Source organism: Periplaneta americana, chromosome 2 (assembly GCF_040183065.1).
Source record: "Periplaneta americana isolate PAMFEO1 chromosome 2, P.americana_PAMFEO1_priV1, whole genome shotgun sequence".
In the NCBI taxonomy this organism is placed as follows: domain Eukaryota; kingdom Metazoa; phylum Arthropoda; class Insecta; order Blattodea; family Blattidae; genus Periplaneta; species Periplaneta americana.
The window spans coordinates 99,547,151-99,559,240 of NC_091118.1; the positions used below are offsets into that span (position 1 = coordinate 99,547,151).

The 12,090-nt window shown below is 34.2% G+C and overlaps 1 protein-coding gene across 6 annotated transcripts in view; it reads left to right on the top strand.

The window, feature by feature from the left end:
• axo (axotactin) overlaps nt 1–12,090 on the top strand; it is a 356,966-nt gene that overhangs the window by 101,734 nt on the left and 243,142 nt on the right. For all 6 annotated transcript variants that reach the window (XR_011330936.1, XM_069818184.1, XM_069818183.1 and 3 more), the window contains exon 2: nt 2,245–2,301. The gene's annotated coding sequence lies outside the window, so the exon portion shown is untranslated. The remainder of the gene's footprint in view (nt 1–2,244; nt 2,302–12,090) is intronic.

Here is a 12,090-nt window from a genome sequence, read left to right on the forward strand (position 1 = left end):
ACAAGACTTTTAAAGTCAATAATTGTGAAAGGGTCAAAATCAAGTGAATGAACATTGAGACTCTCAAATACGCCAATTTCTGCAGCCTGTTTGGCAGTATGTGCACTATAAATCTATAACATTGCTATGTCACTGCTTCAAACCTGCTTCAAGTTATCACAAGACAAGAGTCTCCATCTATCCCTCCAATATCTTTGAAATCTTGCATACGACTGGCCTGATTGCTCGCGAGCGCCCTTACTGCCTCGGAAGAGTACCTGAGTTATGACCACTGCTATAACTTGTAGGCCAGGCTTTAATGAAATTAACTACCTGCCTATTTTAACATCATATTTAGTTTAGTTTTCAATTCTTCGGGCATGCGTAAGGAAACAATTTTTTTTTAATGTAGAATAATATTATAATTGAATATATAGGGAAACAATGTAACATAGACCCTTATTCGGGGGGGGGGGGGAGTATTCAATTATTATATTGAACTTTAGAAGTAAAACAAGAAATGTCTCCGGACTCAGGAGGTTATAGACCTACCTTCTCCTGGAGTTCTTTCTTTTAAAGATCTGCAGAATGAGAGCTCTTTGTCTACAGATTTCCATTAATATACCTGACAGAAAATGGCAAAATGGCTATATCGGCAACAGCTGTCGTTCAAGTTGAATTGTGAAAATGACTGCTAGGAACTGTATTAAATTTTCGTTACAGTTTGTCATGTTATGAATTCGCTGGTAGACCGTGTTGTCGGGCTATGTAGCCCTACTGTATGGATCTTTTTGTGAAAGATTCTCCATACGTACACTGAATTCTGCATAATAGTTCATACGCTTTTAGAAAGCACAGCGGGCGGGAACAGGCGTAGCTTGTCCAGGGTGACAAGAGTGCGACGTGGATATGCATTAATTGTATATTCGACACAGAGTGAATTCTCCTTGTCTTTCTCTCTCTCCCGCTAGCAGTTTGGCAACAGCTCACTAATGCTGGATAAGTATTTGCTGAACTCGTGCGCCTTTTAAAAGCGTATGCCGTATAGATCTGAGATCGGATGAGGTTTTGTAGTTTTATAGTACTATAATTATGTTGCTAACGTGATAAGACGCTTCGAGAAAATTTTCATTGTCACTGTTAGCAACAGTTACAAACGAAATTAATTCATTTTTCATATAAAATATTAAAGAGCTTGATTATATGGATGACGTAACTAATTTCTGTTAAGTAAAGAAGGTTCCAGAATATTGTTAACAAAAATGTCACCAGTCAATGTAATGTGGCCGTGGATAACCTTTGTCACTTGTAGAAGTAAATTGAAACTGAATATCCTAGTTGTAGCCGCATTTTCTTTCCTTTACACATGGCTGATTTTTATCGTATTGACGCACATCACTGAAAGTCGTATCACTTGATGAGCAGCACTAACTGCCGAATTTTCTACTCTATGCTCTTGTTTCAAAGTACTACTTTTCAGCCACTTACCCATTTGAGATGCGGACGAGTATGGTTTATTCGAACTATTCTGGTACTCAACTGAATCGCCAACCAGAAGCAGACAAGCGGAAGTATTGTTGAAAATATGAAATTGTTTTGTGATTGGTTATTTTTTTAAACTCGACATAAAATTATTTCCGTTCAGAAATTTGTGATTGATTCATTAACATTTTCTTAGGCAGAGCTTATATATTTCCACGAGAAATTTCTAAGTTCAGAAATTAATGAAAATACATTTCCTTTAAAGTCAAGCTCAAACTGCAGTTCAATATGTTTTATGATCCCTATCCATACTACTAAGGTAACAGATCTTCAGACCTGTGTGCAAATATTTTAACAGGTCTGAAAGACATCAAAAGAATATTGACAGATGGTATATTATTGCACATACAGTATATATTCCGTACATGTCCATTATCAGAAAATAGAATTTATAAACGTGGAGGTATGAGTTTTATTTCTCTAACATAATTAGATAATAATTACAATAATAATGATGATGATAATAATAGATTATTATTATTACTATCATTACGGAAAATGTCTTGGCGGGCTTCTTGGAAGATTTCTCGAACTCCTAACCCCCTCAGGGGGTTCGCGAATTACAGTTTGAGAACGACTGCATTAGGAGTATAGAGTCCATTGGCATGTTTCTTTTCTTCTGCTTTTCTTTAATTTCTCCTGTTGTGTAATATTTTGTAATTCGAACTTGCCTCTTTTTTTTTTTTAAACTATTCTAAAATGTTATTGGCACTATTTTTGCAGGAGGGGAACGGTTCAAGTGTTGGTGTTCGACGAAGAATACGTATCGCTGCCCGGAAGGTGAGTTGCTCGACTTATTATCTATACTAATAATAAATCTGTAGCCGAAATTTTTCTGGTAATTTTCGATTTTCCAAAAATAATTGGTCCTAACATAATTAACCACCCTGAAACCGAAAATCGCTTTTTTGACATTTTTGTTTGTATGTCTGTCTGTCTGTCTGTCTGTCTATCTGTATATTTGTTACCTTTTCACGCGATAATGGCTGAACCGATTTCGATGAAAATTGGAATATAAATTAACTTAGATTATAGGCTATATGGCATTCAAAATACGTTATTTAAAACGGGGGTTATAAGGGGGCCTGAATTAAATAAATCGAAATACGAGTATCTCGCTTATTATTGATTTTTGTGAAATATGTTACATAACAAAAGTTTCTTTAAAAATGATTTCTGATAAGTTTTATTCTCTGAAAAATTTTGATAGGACTGATATTTAATGAGATAAATGAGTTTTAAAATAACTGCCATCTAAGGCTGTGAATTGAAATAAAAAACAAATGACTTCGTCTATAAGGGGCCTTGGACACAACAATCGAAAGCTATGAAACATAGCCTACAGACAATGTTTCTGTGTTTGTATGAAGTAATATCAGAAGCTAAATTAACCGATTTGTATAATTAATTATTATTTCATCATTGGAAAGTGTAGTTTCTCTGGATGGACATAATGCTATAATGTTATTACAGTAACTTGAGTGAATTGAGGACAGGTAAGATTAAAATAGTTTCTTATGCACAGAAAACTTGATAGGTTATTCTGTATATTCATTTCCTGTATTTCTTATAATAATGTTTATGAACATATTCATCTCAGAGAATTAACGAACAACGAGAGTGTATTGATTTAGTATGCAGTAATAGTACGTTAGCTTAGCAATCCATTATTTTATAATTCAAATTTTAACTATGCTCAATTGCATCGTGTTAAAATACATAAAATACATATGCAATAAATGCAATGCAAAAAAATTGGGTAATGAGCCAAGCAGATTATGTTGCGCTGTTGTAAAAGTTGTTCCTCCTGAGATTCAAGAGCTCCCACAACAAATTAAAAACTTTCTAATTCGAGTACATCCGTTATCAACACACTTTTTCATAATATAATATAATGTAATATAATATAAACATAATAATAAATCTGTAGCCAAAATTTTTCCCACAACAAATTAAAAACTTTCTAATTCGAGTACATCCGTTATCAACACACTTTTTCATAATATAATATAATGTAATATAATATAAACATAATAATAAATCTGTAGCCAAAATTTTTCTGTTAATTTTCGCTTTTCCAAAAATAATTGGTAATAACAATTAAGAAACGTGTTAAAGGAATTGTCATTGCACCAAATGAGTGGTCTCTGGATCAAAATGATCGCATTTTAATATTTTAAATACAATTTAAATTAAGTAACATATTAAACGATTTATCCTTCTATCAAACACGAATGTTCCCTGGATCAAATGTCCTATTTTAATTATGTAATTACTTTATATTTATTTCTAACGGGTGCAGCGGAGCGCACGGGTACGGCTAGTTAGTAATATTATTACACATTGGTATTAATTATTCTAAGAACCAAATGTATTAAATAAGTTAGTCATGGTGATCCTCAGATATCAATTTTCCGTCCAAATACAATAATTAAAGATATAATATTGGAAATCGCATTAACAAAATACACATTAAGAAGGGAAGCGTTATGAATAATAATAATTATTATTATTATTATTAATATTATTATTATTATTACACCTAGAATTAGTCACTTACTGTAGCTACTTAGGATACGACCTGACCTTACAACGATGATAATATTAGTAGCATGTTACAAATCTTCACTTAAGGTTAAACGTAATGAAGTCCACACCTGTGGAGTAACGGTTAGAGCGTCTAGCCGCGAAACCAGGTGGCCCGGGTTCGATTCCCGGTCGGGGCAAGTTACCTGGTTGAGGTTTTTTCCGGGGTTTTCCCTCAACCCAATATGAGCAAATGCTGGGTAACTTTCGGTGTTGGACCCGGGACCCATTTCACCGGCATTATCACCTTCATCTCATTCAGACGCTAAATAACCTAGATGTTGATGAAGCGTCGTAAAATAACCTAATAAAAAAATAAACGTAATGAACTTCAGGGAGAACAAGGAAAGAAACGAAATTCTACATTGTCATTGTTTTCAAACGTATTAAAGAATAGTAGATATTAAAAGACATTACATAAAGTATTAAGTTTCAGAAATGACAATTTTAAGTATTATAGAGAATTATACAGAATTGGACAATATAAGGACATATATACACGGTGTCTCAGGAAGAAAGTAAAATAATGTAGTTTGGTTTAATCTACGTCGATTTAACCTCGTATACCTATGTCCGAAATGTAACGGTTGAGAAGTTATTGATGGGCAAACTTTTAAATGGCGAGGCATTATAAACGTATTTCTACATTTTAGAAGATTGTGATATGATAGGCCTACATTATTGAAAATACTGCATATTGTGCTGTTACAATAAGTTTATTTAAGTACAAACTCGGTAAGAAAAAAACGACAAATTACTAAGGTTGCCCTTCTTATGGATTCAATGAATTGTTAATTCATATCGGGTACCGGTACCGGTTTTCTTTTCGACCTCAATGAAACACTTGGTAATTTTCCAGTTTTAGATAATATCCGATAAACACGGGAAACACACAACTATAGGGGAACAACTTAGAAAACTCCGGTGGTCTGCGCATGCGTCAATCTTAGAGTGACACACTACAGAATACTATTCACCTCCTTCCTAATTGTCAGCCAATAGCAGCGCGTACTGATAGCAGTGATGCGTCAGATGACTTGTCAATCAGTAGCGACAGTGGTTCAGATTAATGGAGGGCAAACTCTGACTTCGCCTCCAGCACAGCTTTAAGGTTTAGTAACCTCCTACAACGGAGTTTTGCCTGTTGTTAACCTATATATGGTACCCTTCGATTGGGAAAACGTTGTCTATATTCCTCAACAGAGCCAGTGCATTACTATGACAAAATCCATAAACGAAAGGCATGTCTGCATATTCACTACGCGAATACACGAATTAAATATCAAGTGAACGTGTAGGCCTATTGAGTTGTGTGTGTTGCGCTGGCGTTGCTGTGCTCATATGTACCGTGTGCAAATATCTGGCGTAACACGTCAAGTAAAGTACACGAAACCGCAAGACGTTCCAGTATTACTCCCCAACCGTTAGACTTCGGACATTGGTATATCAGGTTAAATCTATGTAGATTAACCCACACTACATTATTTTACATTCTTCCTGAGACACCCTGTGCGTGTGCGCGTGCTACTACTAACAAGGAAGGGTTTCGACTCGAACAGGAATTTTTTATTAAAAATTTGTACAGAGACTTAATTCACAATGGTAATGAAGACCGTAAAAGCATTCATTTGTGTAACTCTTCGTTTGGTTGTTGTTAGTCGATACACTTCTTCAAAAATATACATGAGAATTCTGTAGCATGGAGTAGAGCAATAAGTTCAATACGCAAAAGCAACATCTGAACAATTTTCTGAATCACACTCCTTTGCTGAAAAATCAAATATCACATGAATTACATTTTTGAAGTCCGAGACCTATACAGGATTCACGTAACCAGCTGACTGCAAGGAATACTGAAGCATAGGGCGGTATACTGGAGCAGACAACGTTATGAACAACAGAGTGCATTTTCATTAGAAACACTCGATTTCCTAATTTAAGTTATGGATTCTCACCAAGAGTCCTTAAGTAATCTGTTATCATCCGAGCATATATTTCGTATTGTCTAAAGAAATACCGTAGACATCTAGAGGCTGGATATATTTAGTTGTTTTAGGTGGAATAATGATATATGCTATGTCCTTACTTTGGAATAGTTCACTTATCTAACTTGTGTCATTGCGCGCACTTTATGAACCACGCAACAGCATACACTTCTAATTACCTTCAAGATTTTCAGACAGAATGTAGGAGAAAAATGTTCTTAAATGGTCTTCAGATATTTTACCACTCACATTAGCTTTTGTATATATATTTGACAGAAGGTTTTCTTAATCTGCTTCCTTATTTTCGGGCCAAAACTTTGATCTTGAATAATATTATGGCATCCTTCAGCTTCCTCAAAATCTTCTTCATCGTCCACTATTCTGTCCATTGTTATTTCGTTGGTAAAATACAATTGATTTTCCTGTTTCCGAACTATTAAATCTATTAAAAAAAAAAAAACAAAGCAAACATGTTGTCTTCACTTCCAACAGTGTCAGTTTTAGGCTACATTCTCCTCAGTTCAGATGTTAATACATTTAAAACATTCCATATGTTTAGAGTTTTTCTCACTTTCCTTCCAAGAGACATGGTGCACAAACTAGATATAAAGTGCTGCATGAGGAGTGTCCCCCCACACCCTCAACTTGTACAGTGCTCTAAAAGATAAACTACAGATTACACAAAACAATGCCTTTGGGAGATTTACAGAGATGTAAAGATGGACCTGTGTACAAATTTTGGATACGAAATTCCTGTTCGAGCCGAAACCCTTCCCTTGTAAGAGGTTTTTATGGTCTTCAGCAATCTCAGAAGAGGTGTTTCAAGTATTCTACGACCTCTTTGAAGTGTGTGGCATTGATTCTGATATTGCACAAGTGTTGTATTCTTTGAATGCCTTTTCCCAATTGCTTCTTTATTTCTGAATATAGTGAATTATAATCTGCAGATTCAGTTCTTGTATTGTACGTCATTCCATCGACGTGTTACAACTTCCATACTGAAGTTCTTCTTACGAACTTCATTTCGGCCGCTCTTAGTTGCTTAATGATGGAGAGAATTTGAATTAATGCAAAGTAGGCCTACTATTGGTATATCTGTCGGAAGACCTATGAAAAAACTTGACCGGATGATGGTATTGGTATGTATTTAGCCTTGGACTTTCCTTATGAAGAAAAGCGAAAACTGTTGCTATGGAAAATATTATGTTAATCAGTCAGTTACTCCATGTTTGTTAATAAAAGTTTAGCTGATTCTATATTGTGAATTTTAAAGAAAATATTGTCTGATAAAAAATTAAATTTTGATAATATTGAGTATCGGTCGGTGATAAAATAGGTCTTTATTTAAATGGTTTTCCGTCAAGGAAATTCATTTGAATATGATGGATACATTTGAGGGATCAATTACCTTCGTACGCTGCTATAAAACGTTGGGTTCCGGAATTTGAGAGGAAGAACGGAAATCAAAAGATGAATACTGTTGTGATAGACCTGTTTCTGTGGCCACTCCAGGAAATATTGATAGGCCTATATGGCTTTGGAGAATCCACGAATTGGTCTCAAACGCGTGTCGGAGACTTCGAAAATTGTCTGTGAACTTATCTTTCACATCGTACTCGTACATCATGTTTTGCGTAGTCTGTTAGAACATTTATCAGCTAACTGTGTCCCTAACTGCCTGAACGTTGATCAGAAAGGACTCGGTGACATTTCCAAGTCGCTTTGCCACTATTATTCTTCTTCTAACTTTTTGGGTGGTATTGTCGCCATGGCCGGAACACCAGACGTCGAGAAAAAAAATTCAGCCAGAAGAGGAAAAGCTTAATACTTGTTAATAATGTAAATAATACATTTATTCTATGAACGTTTAATTTATGCCATATTATTAATATATTGTACGGTTCCTCATCCTGTTATTGGGGATTTGAAAAAAGAAAGACGAAATTTTACAGTTAATAATAATAATAATAATAATAATAATAATAATAATAATAATAATAAAGCGAGAGAATTGACATGTCTCTGAAAATGCTGGCATATGAAATTCATTTGACCACCTAAGCAGATGATGCAAAATTAAAAATTGTGGTTTATTTAACGACGCTCGCAACTGCCGAGGTTATATCAACATCGCCGGTGTGCCGGAATTTTGTCCCGCAGGAGTTCTTTTATATGTCATTAAATCTACTGACATGAGCCTGTTGCATTTAAGCACACTTACATGCCATCGACCTGGGCCGGGATCGAACCCGCAATCTTGAGGACCTTGAGCGCTATACCAACTGTGCTACCCATGCCGACTCAGATGATGATTATCAGGGAACGGATTTATATGGACTAAAAATATATGAAATATGTAAATATATATGTAGTTATTTTTACCAAAATATGGAATTAAATATGGATTTTTACCAAAATATGGAATTAAATATGGACTTAAAATTATAAAAAAATGACTATGTACGTTAAATATTGGTACATTTTAATCAAACTAAACAAAAAATATAATGGACGTACCTTATCTTCCAATGTAGTTTCAACAAAACACAATTTTTATTGTCTGTTACCATACAATAGGTTACAAACATTTCTTTCAAGTGCTGAAAAGTGAATCTTCTTCTATTGTCTCTGAGGATAGATTTATACTGACTAAAAGAGCGTTCGACGTCACAAGAAGTAACTGGTACATAATTCAATTTCACAATGTCTGCTGGGGATAAGTCCAAGTTAATCTTCACTGTTGATTCACCACTCATCACAGCAACAACCTTTTGTAGTTCTTCATATCCAGGGTTTTTTGAAAGTACAGTGTCCACCTTAGCTCTTACTGCATCTGCAACTTTACCTCTACCACGATTCAGTTGTTCCACAGTACTATTTATAATTTCAAAACTTTCAGATAGTGAAAGGTGCCTATTTTGGAGACTTTTGAGCGTTTTTATGATGCATGAAAATGTATGCTGAATGTGAGCTAAGTCATTCTTCACACTTATGTCACAGGTAACTGTTTTCGCAGTATCAATTGAGACTGCATCTTCAGAGTCCAATGCAAGGAGAACATTGTTAATAGAGTCTATATGTTCGGCATAATATTCAACTGCTTCTAGCCATGTACCCCATCTAGTTAAAATTGGCTTTGGTGGCAATGGAATTTCAGGGTACATTTCTTTCAACACGTTAACTCTACTGGGAGCTTTGAGAAATACTTTTTTCACTGATGAAATCAACAAATCTACTTTAGGGAAATTGTCTCTGACCACTTCTGCCACACGATGAAATGCATGCGCCACACAAGTAAAATGAGTCAATTTAGGATATACAACAGATAATGCTTGTCCAGCTTTGACCATATAAGGGGCAGCATCGCTAATAAAGAATAACACATTATCGTACATAATACCCTTTGGCCACAGGATACCCATAGCTTCGTTGAACAGTTTAACTATAGTTTTGTTATTGCACTTTTCTAGAACATCACAATGTAAAAGAATTCGTTCAGAATATTGTTCACTTAACAAACCGATAACTACATTACCAACAAGTCTACCTTCTTTGTCGGGAGTCTCATCAATGGAAACCCAAATTGAACTATCTTTAATTTCATCTCTTATCTTCTGTATTGTCTCATCGTAGATGGATGGAGCATACGTCTTCCTAAGTGTTGACTCATCCGGGATTGTATGTTGAGTATATTTTTCAAGGAATTCCCTGAAGACCTTATTCTTTAGTTTGTAGAGAGAAATATCAGCAGAGATGAGAGAACGGCACAGGTCGATGTTAAACTCAGATCTTACATTCGATGTTGTTGGTTGTGTTAAAAACAATTGTCTCTGCTTGGAATTTAGTTGTTTGTTGGCCTGATGTTTACTAGTTGTAATGTGTTGTTGCACCAGGAACTTTTGTGTAGATGATACTGCACACTGACACAAATTACAAAATAATATTTTATTGTCAGTTGATAAACCATCTTCTTTAAATTCTGAAATGTAACTTGTTAGTTTTGATTTTAAATTGACTGAATGACGTACTTTTGGCATATTTACCGTCTTTATAGTATGATTTACAAAACTGAACCTATGTGTACTCTGACTGGCATTTAACTGTTGAGCTGCACAACTGAAGTCTGTTAAAAATTTTAAATTAAATTAATACAGTTTTGTAACTTACTTTCCCATTGTTGATAGGACTGCTAATTTTCAAATAACTCTGATGTTAAAGGGATTACTGAACATGTGTTTAAATCTCTATTGTTGAAATGTATTTTTAAAAGTTAATGGAATTTTGTTTTGTTTTATTGTTAAACCTAATATAATATGGACTGTTTTATATGAAATATGGAAAATATATGGAAATTAACGAAAATATGTACTAAACTCTAAAATATGGAAAAATATGGAAAATAAAAGTAGGATTTTTCAACCCTACACATTGTGAAACATAAAGATAATGCAAAATATAAATTATATTAGCTTTATAAGTAAATATGTATTTACATATAAATCCTTTCCCTGATGATTATTAATGTTATTGTTGTTGTTATTATTATTATTATTATTATTATTATTATTATTATTATTATTATTATTATTATTATTATTATTATTATTGCTCTTCTTGCTATTCTTTTTGCTATTGCTGTTATTGCGATTGTTACTATCATTATCTTTATTATAATAATTATTAGAATTATTACAATATTATTGTCGTCATTATCATCATCATTATTGGAAAGTTAAGGGCGGCATAAAACGGAAAGATTCGAGATAACGGTGGACGGCGGGCGCATGGTCCATAGGCAGTTAACCGAAGATGATGCTGATGACAAGGGTATATGGAGAAATAAAAATACTGTTTGTGTGGTAGGCAAACTCTGAATTGTAAAGTAATGATTAATAATAATAATAATAATAATAATAATAATAATAGTAATAATAGAAATAGACCTAATAAAATTATTATTGCCGAGGCTATTGGCTTCTATTCCGAGGGGAAGTGGTAGGTGTGTCGAAGGCATGAGGTCTCTGTGCCGAGGAAATGGGGTTTCTTTGCAATAGATAAACTTCGCAATTAAACCATGATGAAGCATTAGTACGATGCCTACTCGAAGGATTCTGTTGTCTAATGTGAGTCATCCTTTAACTTTAAGAAACGACAATGCGATGAGGGTGTGGGTTGTTGACATAAGACAGGGCTGTCCAACTTAAAACTGAACCGAGGTCTACACTTGTGAATACATTTGAGGTGTGGAATAGTATAAGTTATACTTATGCGATGTCCGAATTTTGTTGTGTGCATGTCTATAAAACATAATCACCCGTTGATAAAGTTACTTCAGCCATTACAAATATTACAGAATCCTTCGTCGATGTAACTCTGGTTCGCTTAGTGAGAAGTAGTCTTATAAATGTTTCAGTTACTAACGACCTTATTAAGATGTGAATTGGAATAGGATGTACTTGCATTCTAAATCCCATGCAAATAATTTAAAATAGAACCAATTTCTTGTGAGTTTACAGGATAAAATAAGCTCTAGTTTCAAATAAAGTGTGATCGGTATCGACCTAAAAAAATGGTAAGAAGTGACTGATGTGATAGGAATTAAATTGAGGTTAGGACCAGGTAGATGCGACCAACACATACGTGGATGTTGGGAGAAATAATTTATATGGCCAAGGAACTATGATTACTGTTGTGATGCAGCAATTTTAGTTTAATAATAAATTGAAGAATAAAATTTTAAGTTATAGTTTTATAAATGACAGAAATGCTACGTGCAAACTTAAAATAGAAAGAATATATTTATCAGCGACAGACGTTTATGTCCCTGATGAGGGGAAGAAAGATGGCACGGAGATATTTTATGACGAACAGGAGAAAGCGCTGACAAAAATTATATGCGAAGATTTAAATGTAAGAGTAGTAATCCAGAAAAAACGGGAATAGTAGAAAGTTCTGGACAACAGCATTAAATACAAATTGTCAAGAGCTAAGACAATTC